Source organism: Urocitellus parryii, chromosome 8, assembly GCF_045843805.1.
Source record: "Urocitellus parryii isolate mUroPar1 chromosome 8, mUroPar1.hap1, whole genome shotgun sequence".
In the NCBI taxonomy this organism is placed as follows: domain Eukaryota; kingdom Metazoa; phylum Chordata; class Mammalia; order Rodentia; family Sciuridae; genus Urocitellus; species Urocitellus parryii.
This window is the reverse complement of record NC_135538.1, coordinates 102,472,707-102,486,098: the sequence shown is the minus strand read 5'-3', so window position 1 is coordinate 102,486,098 and position 13,392 is coordinate 102,472,707.

Below are 13,392 nucleotides of genomic sequence, written 5' to 3'. Positions count from 1 at the left end.
GAAGTGTAGTATTACAGTCTGGTACTCTTAGTTATTTTTTTATAATTTATATTTTAGATAAATTGTAAGCTCTTTAAATGGGACACTGTAGCTTATATTAAAAAAGAAACATTAAATTTCACATAGGAATTGAAGAGCTAACTAAATTGTGCATACAAAAACTTTCTGATATAGTAATGAATATAATCATTCAAATATATCACATATTTGAAAAGATAAAATGTATTAGTTACAGATATATAAATTCTAATTATTAAAGTAATACAAAAAAAGTAATACAAAAAATTAACGAAATATATTCCCACATAAGTCTTCCTATACAGAGAGAAATACTCATTCTACATTACTCAGCATTCTGAAAGGACTTTGGTCTTATTTCAAATAGGTTCAGGAGAACTCCCAACTTCACTCCCCTAAATTTGAATGAGTATGCAAACCTCTCTGAACTATCTTGAGCATTAGTTTTTGTTGTGTTTTGTTTTGTTTTGTTTCCTTGAAGTTTTACAGAACATGCTTCTGCATTAAAGATAGTTCTTCATATATATATAATATTAGGTAAAGCTGTCTATTTACTCATTTATCATTTCATGGTAATCTGTTGTGGTTTCTTCCTTTATTAACTTAAAATTTAGCTAACACCATCCACTTTTGTTGCTGGAAGGAGTCCTACACTCCAGTACATCACCAATACAAAATTTCTCTCCTTGGGGCTGTAGGTAATTCATTTATCAGGCACCCCAAAGGCCTCCTGGTAAAACTAGTGACTTATTATAATTATCTTAAGTTTTAGTAAAAAGTATTCTGGGTCCAGAATATTTTGAGTATCATTTCTAATTTTTCCTAGCTGTTTCAGGTATTTTCAGGATTACTAGACTGACATTGACTATTACCAACAGCTTGGATGAACTTATGCTTTAACAAAAATAAATACACCATCTTTTAAAAAATTGGGAAATATCTCTTAATGAAAATACTCTAACCGGTAGATCCAGCATATGACCCAGGTATACCACTCCTCAATATTTATACTAAAGACTCAAAGTCATCATACTATAGTGAAACATGCATACCCATGTTTATACAGTACAATTGCCAGTAGGCAAACTAGGGAACAATCCTAGGTGCCCATCATGGAGGAAAAGGTAAAGAAAATGTGGTACACATATACAATGGAGTATTGTGTTCAATTTGGCCATAAAGAAAACTGAAATTATGTTATTTGCAGAAAAGAGATGAAACTAGAGATCATTATGTTAAGCAAAATAAGCTAAAGGTGGAAGGTCAAGGATTGTATGTTTTCTCTTGAATGTGGAATCTAGAGAGGAAAAAGTAAAGGAAAGGTGAGGCTCTCATGAAAACCAATGGGAAATCAATAGAGGAAAGGAAGCAAGCATGGTAGGAGCTGGAGATGCAGGGAGGAAATGTAGGGAGTGATACTGACTCAATTACATCATCATATCATGGGTATGTAAAAATATGAAACAATAAATCCCATCATTATGTACAACTCTAATGCACCAATAGAAAATATGGGAAATAAAGAAAATGTTTCAACAAAAATAAATATATGGTATTTATCTTTTTGAGAAACATCACAAATAATAAATGTAATGCATTATTATTTCAGGTAATAAATGTGTTTTGTTGTGAAGTCTATGAATAGTTTTGATTTGATTTATTAGAAAAAAATTGGAGAAATGGAAACTTAATTGGTGACTTACTTAATTTAAAAGAGATTGTTTAACGACCAATAAAAAAAATAAAAAAATAAAAGAGATTGTTAAGAACCAGCCTCCAAAATTTTGAGTTTCTGTAGCAGAATTTGAACCTTGGGTTTAATTTTTAAAATTCTAAACAATTATAAACCTTATCCATTTACTCACACATATTTTAGTACACTACATTTTCTGAGTCCATGCCCCATTAAAAATTAGTGCTCACATTTATCAAAGAGAAGAACATATTAGATATAGGTGGAAGTTTAATCTTCATTAGATAATGAAGTTAATATGAGAAATATTATTTTTTAATTTCTCATTTTAAAGTATCTTTTGTGCATGGTTTGATATGCTTTATGAACAGTTTCAATATAAAAGGTTGCTTAACCTGATATTTTCTTCAGCAAAGCATTTCTCAAGTCACTTTTCCTTCTCTGAAGCCCCTGAGACTTTGTTAATCAGACAATGGAAGAGCAGTTGAGCTCTTAATTATAATCAGTTTCATGAAAACTTGAGATGATGAACACTGAGATGATTTTCATGAAAAACAATAATGAATTGGTAGTTTGAACTGTATCTCTGCCTATGGGAGATGGTTGAGTGTTTGGAAGTGCATGGTTCCAGGTCACAGTGTCCAGCTAGCTACTTTTAAGCTACAAATAGAATTGTCCTAAATATTAAACATTTCCAGTTCTTTATTTTGGAGAGAGTCGTCTCAGCTTTCCTGATGTACAAGATTTATTGGTTAAATTAAATAGTAATATGTTAAAAACTTTTCATAAAATACCTAAGAAACATTTGACTTTCATATCTACACTATATAGGTTGATTAGAGCTTCATAAAGTAAAACTAAGAATTCATTTTTACTAATACTGTATTTTAAATTCTATATTAGTACCCAATGCTATGGGTGACAAAATCAGGAAGAACAAAAAAAAAATCAGGAGAAACAAAATAGGAGATTTGAAACACAAAGTGCTAAGATGAAAATGACATGAATTTAATATTAACATTACTAGCTTTGAATCCTAGCTCTTCTAATTACTAGTTGTATGATCTTAAAGAGGCTGTGTATTTATTTATTGTTCTTTTTAGATATACATGATGATAGAGTGTATTTTTGACATATTATGCATACATGGAGTATAATTTATTCTAATTAGGATCCCTTTCTTGTAGTTATATGTGATGTGGAGTTTCACTGGTAAGGTATTCACATATGAACCTAGGAAAGTTAGGTCCAATTCTTCCTACTCTCTTCCTTATTTCCATCCACCAGTTCTTTCCCTTCATGCTCCTTTGTCTAACCCACTGAACTTCTATTTAAAGAGGCCATTTTTACCTCTCTTCTTCTTAGTGTCCTCTTACATATGACGGGGATTTTATTGTTTGCTGCTTAGAACTAGGAATTAAGGCTTTGGGGTATTTGAAATCTCAATGAATATGAAATATACTAGAAGAAAGGGTCAGTCTTCTATTCTTCCTCATTCAGTCTAAAGTGATGATCTGTGAAAGGGGATCCCTGATCTCCCTAGTCTTTGGTGATATGAAACATAGAAGGGGAGAAAGGAGGAGAGTGTGAATTCAAATATGTATGACATAATGAATTCCAATATTACATATTATAATTATAATGCAACAATAATAATAACAATAATAAAAGGAAAAAATAAGGCATTATAGCAATCTATGGATAACTTAACAGAAAATGTTTCAGTGGCCTAAGGTTTAGTATCTTCAAGTTGTCATTTAAAAAAGTATAATTTATTTCTCCATAGGGAAAGTGACCCATATGTTGTATAATTATTTTCATTATACTATTCTTATAAGTGCCATTTCCCACATATTTTACTTGATACTGGATTATTTCCCTAAATTTTAACTTTAATGTACACTCAATTACCAGTTTTGGTTTTGGTCCTTTTCTCGCACCATAAAGCCTGTGTCTGATGCATTTCATGGAAGTGCATTGTGTAAGCTCATGAACTGGTATTGCTGGCTTAGGATGTGATTGTTATTAGCAGTGTGAAAATTTCCTATTATATGTCTTCAAGCTCTCTGACTCATTTCTGAGAACGTCCAGTGCACTAAGCACATCAATAGCATTCTTCATTTCTTTATAGTGCTTTTAGATTTCTAGAGTTTCCTCTCTTTTCACTATTGCAACTTCCATCTCTCTGCTTATATTACTTAACTGTCCTTGCATACCTATTTTTTAAATTTTTTATTTGTTTTAATTATTTATACATAACAGTAGAATGTATTTATTCACTTTGATATATCATACATAGATGGGATATAATTTCTCATTTTTCTGAGTGTACATGTTGCAGAATCATATTGGTCATGTAGTCACATATATACATACAGTAATAATGTCTGCTTCATTCTACTATCTTTCCTATCCCCAAATCCACTTCCTTTCCTTCCCATCACTTCCCTGTACCTAATATAAGGTAATGCTATTCTTTCCTAGTGCCCCATACCTTATTGTGAATTAGCATCTGCATATTTGAGAAAACACTCACCCCTTGGTTTTGTAGGATTGGCTTATTTCACTTAGCATGATATTCTCCAACTCGAACCATTTACAGGCAAATGTCATAATTTCACTCCTCTTTAAAGCTTAGTAATATTACATTGAGTCTATATACCACATTTTATTTATCCATTCATCTATTGAGAGATACCTAGGTTGGTTCCATAGTCTAGCTATTGTGAATTGAGCTGTTATGAATATTGACGTGACTGCGGCTCTATACTATGCTCATTTTAAGTCTTTTGGGTATAAACCACGGAATGGTTCCATTCTCAATTTTCTGAGGAGTCTCCATACTACTTTCCATAGTGGTTGCACAAATTTGCAGTCCCATGAGCAATGTATGAATGTGCCTTTTTCACCACATCCTCACCAACATTTATCATTTCCTGTATTTTTGATGATTGCCATTCTGACAGGAGTGAGATGAAATCTTAGAGTAGTTTTGCTTTTCATTTCTCTAATTGCTAGAGATGTTGAACACTTTTTCATATATTTGTTGATCAATTGTATTTCTTATTCTGTGAAGTGTTTGTTCAGTTCCTTAAGCTCCTTTACTGATTAGGATTTTTTTTGGTGTTAAGTTTTTTGAGTTCTTTATATATCCTAGAGGTTGATGCTTTATCAGAGGTGCACATGGTAAAGAGTTTCTCCCAATCTGTAGGCTCTCTCCTCACTTTATTGTTTCCTTTGATGAGATGAAGCTTTTTAACTTGACACTATCACATTTATTGATTCTTGATTTTACTTCTTGAAGTTTAGGAGTCTTGTTAAGGAAGTCAGATCTTAGGTTGATGTGATAAAATTTGGGCCTATTTTTTCTTCTATTAAGTGCAGGGTCTCTGTTCTAGTGCTTAAGTCTTTGATCTACTTTGAGTTGATTTTTGTACAGGCTGATAGAGAAACGTTTAATTTCATTTTGCTACATATGGATTTCCAGTTTTGCCAGCACCATTTGTTGAGTAGGCTATCTTTTCTCCAATGAATGTTTTTGGCACCTTTGTCTAGTATGAGATAAATGTATTTATGTGAGTTTGTCTCTGTGTCCTCTATTCTGTACCATTGGTCTACAAGTCTGTTTTGGTGCCAATATCATTCCATTTTTATTACTGTAGCTCTGTAGTATAGTTTAAGGTCTGGTATTGTAATGCCTCCTGCTTCACTTTTCTTACTAAGTATTGCTTTAGCTATTCTGGGTCTCTTATTTTTCCAAATAAATTTCATGATTGCTTTTTCTATTTTTATGAAGAATGTCACTGGGATTCTTTATTTAGTGTTCCAAAGTTTTCATTGTAGAGATCTTTCACCTCTTTTATTAGATTGATTCCCAGGTATTTTTTTAGGCTATTGTGAATGGAGTAGTTTTGCTAATTTCTCAGTGGATTCATTGCTGATATATAGGAAAGCATTTGATTGATGGGTGTTGATTTTTATATCCTACTTTGCTGAATTCATTTATTAGTTCTAGAAGTTTTTTGGTGGGATTTTTTGGACATTCTAGATATAGAAGCATTTCATCAGCAAATGATTAGTGATAGTTTGAGTTCTTCTTTACCTATTTGTTTCCCTTTAATTTCTTTCTTTTGTCTAATTGCTCTGGCTAGAGTTTCAAGGATGATGTTGAATAGAAGTAGTGAAAGAGTACATTCTTGTCTTGTTCCAGTTTTTAGTGGGAATGTTTTCAATTTTTCTCCATTTAGAATGATACTGGCCTTGGGTTTAGCTTATATAGCTTTTACAATGTTGAGCTATGTTTCTACTATTCCTAGTTTTTCTAATATTTGAACATGAATGTGTGCTGTATTTTGTAAAATGCTTTTTCTGCATCCATTGAGATGATCAAATGATTCTTGTTTTTAAGTCTATTAATATGATGAATTACATTTATTGATTTCCATATGTTGAACCAACCCTGCATCCCTGGGGTGAATCCCACTTGATCATGGTACACTATCTTTTTAATATGTTTTTGTATGCAATTTGCCAGAATTTTATTGAGAATTTTTGCACCTATATTTATCAGGGATATTGGTCTGAAGTTTTCTTTCCTTGATGTGTCTTTGATTTTGGTATCAGGGTGACATTAACCTCGTGGAGTGAGTTTGAAAGGGTTCCCTCCTTTTCTATTTCATGGAATACTTTGAGGAGTATCAGTGTTAATTCTTCTTTGAAAGTCTTGTTAGAACTCGGCTGAGAATCCAGCTGGTCCTGGGCTTTTCTTAGTTGGTAGGCTTTTGATGGTGTTTTTTTTTTCATTACTTGAAATTGATCTATTCTTAGACTGTTGTAGGGGACAGATGAGGCAGGGCACCAAAGATAGCAGAAAAAAGTTTTATTTGGCTGCAGCCAGGTTCAGAGGGGGCATCTTTAACCTTCACGGACAACATCTGAGTAGAGGAGAGCTTCTTCTACCCTTTTCTTTCTCCCCCCTGCCTGCTGTTACCATGGAGCCAAATTGGTAAATTCTCTTATCTTAGAAATGTAGACATCTCTGTGAAGCTCCAGCTCAAGTCCAGAGGCTTTATTAAAGGATCTGTATTTTTTAAATCACATTTTTGCATTTGCAAACACACTTCTACAAACTACTATACTGGAAAAATGTTTGTGAAAAACTAGTAAAGGGGCGTTCATCACCTCGAGTGTTGATTTCTTCCAGGCCAGTGGCCAAGTAAAATAGGAAAATAGAAGGTTTACCTGTCCATTATAGATTTTAACATGTAAATCATAGTGTCTTTAGAGCCCCTGTTAGAGAATTCTAACATCTGTGTCATATCGCAGTTTGATCCTGATGTCTGTTTTTTGTTTGTTTGTTTATTGTTGTTGTTGTTGTTGTTTTTAGATTATGCTTTTTTTGCCTTAGCATGCTTTGTAAATTTTGTGAAAACCAGGCATGATATGTCAGGTAATAAAAACTGAGGTAAAGAGAGCTTTGGTTTAAGGAGTCATGTTTATTTTTCTGTAAGTTAGACTGTGTTTAATGTTTGCTCTACCTGTAGGTACCATCAGCTTCACCTTCCTCTGGAATCTTATTTTTGTTTCTCCTGCTGTCTTTATGTTTCTGTAGAAACTCCTTTTTATTCAGGATCTGATGCTTACAGTTTCATTAGCCATAATCACTGTTACTACCAAGTAGATCCATTATGGTGAAAAGGTGTGGGGCAGGGTCTGTATTATTTAATCCTGTAACCCAGTCTCAGTATTGGGTTTTTTTGTTCCTAGGCTATGACTTTCATAAATTGTTTTTAACTTCTTCTCAATCCCTTAGTTGAGTCAGGAAGGACAAAGAGCGCTAAGATGAATAAATTAAATCCCTCCATGTAAAATAAGGATTTGTAAAGTTTTCTTTCTGAGAATTGGAATTTTTCATGTAAAATGCTCTAGGATACTTTAAAATGATTATTTCTCCCATTGCTAAACTAAAAATATGCAGAGGGTTTTTTTTCCCCATCTTTACAAGGTAAGATTTCTGGAGATAAAAATCTATTAAAGTATGGGAAGTATGGAAGTTACTTCAGGCCTGGACCCCTTAGGAATGCTCACTTTCAAGCTAGTCTATTCCTGGCCTCCAACAGTTCAGCTTTATTACCCAAGAGTTCATACGAATGTGGGACTCACTGGCTTCTGCTCCCCCTAAGTTGATGTTGGCTCAAATTCTCTGTATTTGGCTGTGAATGTCTATATTCTCCAATTTTTCCAGATTCTGAAGTTTGCATTATTACATCAGTTCTGTAATGGGTTGAAGAAAATTTGTTGATTTCACATTTTTTTTTCAGGTTTTTTAAAATTATTGTAAGGATGAAAGTGGCAACTTCTAAACCCTTACATGTTAGAATTGTATGTCCCTTAAGAGTCACCTAAATTCAAGCACATTAGCAGACCAAGTTGGGTCAAGTACTGCAAACCTTATATCAACTCCAGTGAGTTTATTACAGTGAATGAAAAATGAAATGGAATCTGTCCACTCACCTCCCATTGCGATGCTGGGCACAATATTCAAAAAAAGTATGGGAATTCATTAATATACCAAATGAAAAGACAGAGTAGCAGAATGGTTTCTTCTTTTGTTTCTGGAGCACTTTGACTTTATCTATATTATGATTCTTATTGTTATAGTTGGTTCATTGTGTGTAAGTTCTCTGAAAGCCTTCAAACTTACATGAGTAAGACTATTATTAAGAGAGAGCACAGTTATGGAAACAAAATAGATTTTGTGTATTCTTGAATACTAGCCAAAATAATTCCATTTTAAGTTTTCACTTCCATATTGCCATTTAATATTCATCCCATAGCAAGGTAATACCCATCCACCAATCCCAATACAAGTCCTTTTGTAAAGATTTTTAAAAGACCAACTTATCTTTTTTCCTAAATTCTGCCACTGATCAAAGTATAAGCTGTGTACTCATTTCTATTCTTACTAGATAGGAAGGTTTTTTAGGGCAAGGATAATGTTATATCACCTGTATTGCTGATATCTAGTACAGTGTCTGACACAGTGTAGGTTTTTAACATTCTGTAAGTGAAATAATGAATAGTAGTCACTAACGTGTGGGTGAAAATATCTGAACTTCAATGCTCTATTCCACACCAAAAGGGATTCACTTTATCAGTAAAGCACTTGATGCAAAATGGGATCAAGTAATAATAGTAAGTAAATCCATTACTTACTATTAAGTAAGTAAGTGAAATAATGAATAGTGGTCACTAACATGTGGGTGAAAATACCTGAACTTCAATGCTCTATTCCACACCAAAAGGGATTCACTTTATCAGTAAAGCACTTGATGCAAACTGGGAAACCTTCTCCTTTAAGGATAAATCCATTACTTACTATTCATACCGAATACAATGAAGCAGCAACAGAGAGAATTATGGTACTCTGCTTTATGACACTAGAATATAAGCCCTTTACCCCTGTATTAGCTGTAATTTTAGATTCTATTTCTGCTATTTGACATCTGTTCCTAATGTCTCCATAAGTCTGCTGAATCACAGGGCCAGACAAATGACCACAGTTGTTTACATTCTTTCTGCAAGTTAGCTTTTGCAGGGCTGTAAAAATCATGCTGCAATTTCCCCAAACACTCATCATCAACCCTGGCCTGCCTGTTTTCTCCTTAGTATGCAGGTGATGACAGGCTCCCTATGGCTCCATGTGGCTCTTGTTGCAAATATTAGTCCAAACGAATTGATCATTAGAAAACTCCTTTCAGTTTTAAAAGCATTAACTTCTATGTGTTCTTGCTTAGTTAACTTTGTTAAGGTAATTCAGTAATTTCACTCTTTTGCACTCTGATACTCCTTTGATATCTGCTATTATCCCCACAGGAAATGTTCAGAGCTGCAAGTGTTATTCTGAGATTCAAGGTGAGAAATGCATTTTGTCAGCGACCCCTTCTCCCCTGCAACCATCCCTACTATTGGGCCTTGTATAGCTGGGGTGTAAAACTATCTTAATAAGCTTGGATTATCCTGAAAGAGTTACACTACAATGTTAACTTTTATTATATACTGACAAGTTCAGCTTTTTTGAGTTGTTGTTAATAGCTATTCAAAATCATGTTGAGGGTCATTTAACTGCTTATTTATAAAATCCTTAAAATGTTTAATTTAGACTATCCGGTCAGGTTAAAAGATGTATCTCTAAAATTGAACAAATTATGCTTTTGTTCAGGCAAAAATATGTCACAAGGAAACACATTCTGTATAATTACTATGTTCCATAAATAAATAAAGTTTTAAAAATGGAAAAGAGAAATAATATGGTGAAAATTAAAGGAAAATATTTCACTGTTTGTTACCTCATAACACAAATAGAGTATTAAATATCAAGAGAGACAGAGATATTAATCTTAAATATGTTTCATTTTCCCAACTCATATTACTTCTTGTTTTAAAGTTTTTATGTTTTGCTAAATTTCTTGAATCTCTGAATTGGTGTCTTTCATCTGTATCTGAAAATTCTTAGCCTTTTTATATTTTATAATCTTAGCCTCTTTATATTTTTTCATTTTCTCTGAATTCTCTGAGACTAAAATTTTAGGTATACTGGGTCTTTTCTGTATATTTCACATGACTTTTATATTATATTATCTACTATTTTTTTTCTTCTATCCTTCATTTTGACATTTTAAGTTATTGATTTGCCCTAGTCCTAATCTTTCTTGTATCTACCTGCTATGTCTAATTTGCTATTAATTTCTTCCATTGATGTGTTAAATCAAGATATTTTAACAGTCTTAGAATTTGCAATTCTTTCTTATATATTTCAATTCTCTTTTCAATTCTCCATTTTTGTCTATTTTTTTCATCTTTTTCTCTATTTTCTTGGCCTTATCAGTCATCGGTAAATCTCTTGTCTGTTAATACCAATCCTCAAATCACCTGTACATGGTGAATATCTAACCTTATTTTTTTCTAAATAAATTATTGGTAATTTTTATTGAGTGAGTGCTATACATTTACTATAAGATACTATATCAAATCTACAGAGAATTTTCTACCATACTGAGTTCACCACAACTGTGATAGAAAGAATGGATCCTGACTCCCTTAATTCAAAGGCTCATTTTCAGGCATGATATTGCAGTTCCAGTAAGGCTCTATTTCTGTTCCATTCCTTCCTGCCACAGTTCAGGGCTCCAAGGAATCCAAAAGATAATCTAGTGTTTTCTGGGGCCTCATTTTCCTACAAAGTCATCATCTTAGTTGGAGCTGCTCTTCAGAGGGCTTTTAGTTATGTTCTTTAATCCCCTTTTCTATATAGTTTAATGATTCTGCAGAGTCTTCAGAAGCCTACCATGTGTTAGAAGCTCTCAATCCTACAGTTAAGTCCCTCTGGCTCCAAATGATCCCTCTAGCTTTGTTGGATTTTATGTCTCTTACAGGCAGACTATTCCCAGTAAACTATAAATTCTTAGACTCTACCCATTTTTAAACTGACAAATGACCACAAGAAAAGTCTGGCTATACTAAGATAATTTCTTTAAAGCTCTTATTTCTGTAATTTTATATTTTGTGGTACTCATTGCTTCCGCAGCTCCATGGTGCCTTGAAACTGATGACTTCTTTAAGTTGTGTCTTGAATTTTTTGGTAGCTTGTGGCAGGGGTGCTAATCTGCTAAAAACTACTTCATACTACTTTGACATAGAAGGTCTTCAAATAATATTTATGCCAATACCTTTATAAAAATTATTCGCAAAATAATCTGTTCTACAGCAATAATATTGTGTATTTTTAATGAGATGCACTGTATTAGTAGTCTATATAGACTGAGAAAAGCATGAATTCTAATTATATTGAAATATCTTTTAAACAAAACTTACTTATGAATTATGACTCATAAAGTTTACTTAAATGATCATAAGCTATAACCTCCTAGTTTTACAAATGAGAGTTCTGAAGCCTAGAATAATGTATTTCATTCATTTGTTTTCTATTAATATTTGGGGACTGATTTTGTTCTAAAGCATCACTGGTTACTGAGGTCACAAAAACAGCACGATGAAATTCCTGCCCTTGACTGAGAACCTTAATTGTGATAGAGATATAAATGGTATAATAATAGCCCAGAGCAATATGGGTACTGAATAACCAATGTGTACAGAATTACATGTGAGCATACTAGAGGAGGTAATTGGAGTTTCACAGAATATTTTAGCTGGATCATCATGACTGAGACATTATTTTGAAAATGAGAGATGAAATACATTTTAACTGAGGAACATCATGTGAAGGATCACACATATGAAACAGCATGGGATTTACTATTTAGAATGCATAATGCATTGTTTGATAGTCAGGGTGGCAAGAGAATGGGGGAAGTCAGGGCTCATGTTGTTAAGGGACTTATAACCAAAAATAGGAATCTGGGCTTTTATTGTGGTGGCAGCTATTAAGTGATTATGAAAGTGAAGCTTGATTTGAGAGATAGAGGGTAAGTGGCTAATATATTACTATAAATGTAGTAGTTAAGATCTTCATTTAAATCCAATGCTATTATTTTTACTAGAAACTTCATAAGAATATGATAAAAATTTTACATATTTTATATATTTACTATAATAAATAACATTTGTATACATTTGCTACAATAAAATTTAACAAATAAAATTTATAAATTTACTAGAATTGTTTTAATAAATAACCATAATGATAAATTTTAAATATGTACTATATGCTAAGTTCCAAGTACTTTACCTTTATCTTGGTTTTCATTACCATTGGCTATGGAATAAGCAACATTCTATTCAGGATCTCTCATTGCTATTAAGTAGATAATGACACTCCTGAAAAAGCCAATGTGTTTGCTGTTTAAGTTAGCCCTTGTAGATTTTCCTGAAGTTCCCTTTTGCCTAGATTTTAGAAAAGTAAATAAGAATACTTGTCCCTTTAACATTTAAGAATCTAAGACATCATTTTGTTGATTTGTAACAAAACTCATTATAGCATAAAAATACTTTATGCTAGAATAAAGTAGGTGACAAGGGAAGAAAAATGGCATACAGACAGAATAAAAATCTTGAAGAGATCATAAGTGCCTTGGATAAGTCATTACACAAACCAAAACCATGCCAATGTCAGCCCACATCATGCTGGAACTATCACAGAGCATGAGAGTTCAGGGAAAAAGGAAAGCAGGGAGAAGAGGTCAGCCTTCACCACAATGAATAATTTTAGAGTCTACTTAGAAGATTGAACGAGTCACTTGAGACTCCACTAGACACAGTGAGGCTTTGGAGCAGGAAATGAAGAAGGTCTTGTTTCTATTGATTTCTCTAGTGGATGTCCGAAGGTCATTAGTGTCTCAAACTACTATTAATAAGATCATTATGGTTCTATTTTCCAAGGTTGGAGTGGCTATGAGGAAATCATAAGCTAGTTAAATTTGTTTAAGTGAGAAATTAGAAATTATATGCAGAAAAATGGAAATAATATGAGACCATTAGTTAAATGCAACAAATATGAGACTATTTCAAGTTAAGTTTCCATTTCACCAATTGTTTATAAAGTCTGTTGAAAACTTGGAATGAGAAATCACTTCAAAGTAGAAATCACTTAGACAGAGTCATTAATTAAGGCTGAGGTTGCTAATAAAGCCTTTTGTTACAAATAGTCTAGTACATATGATGAC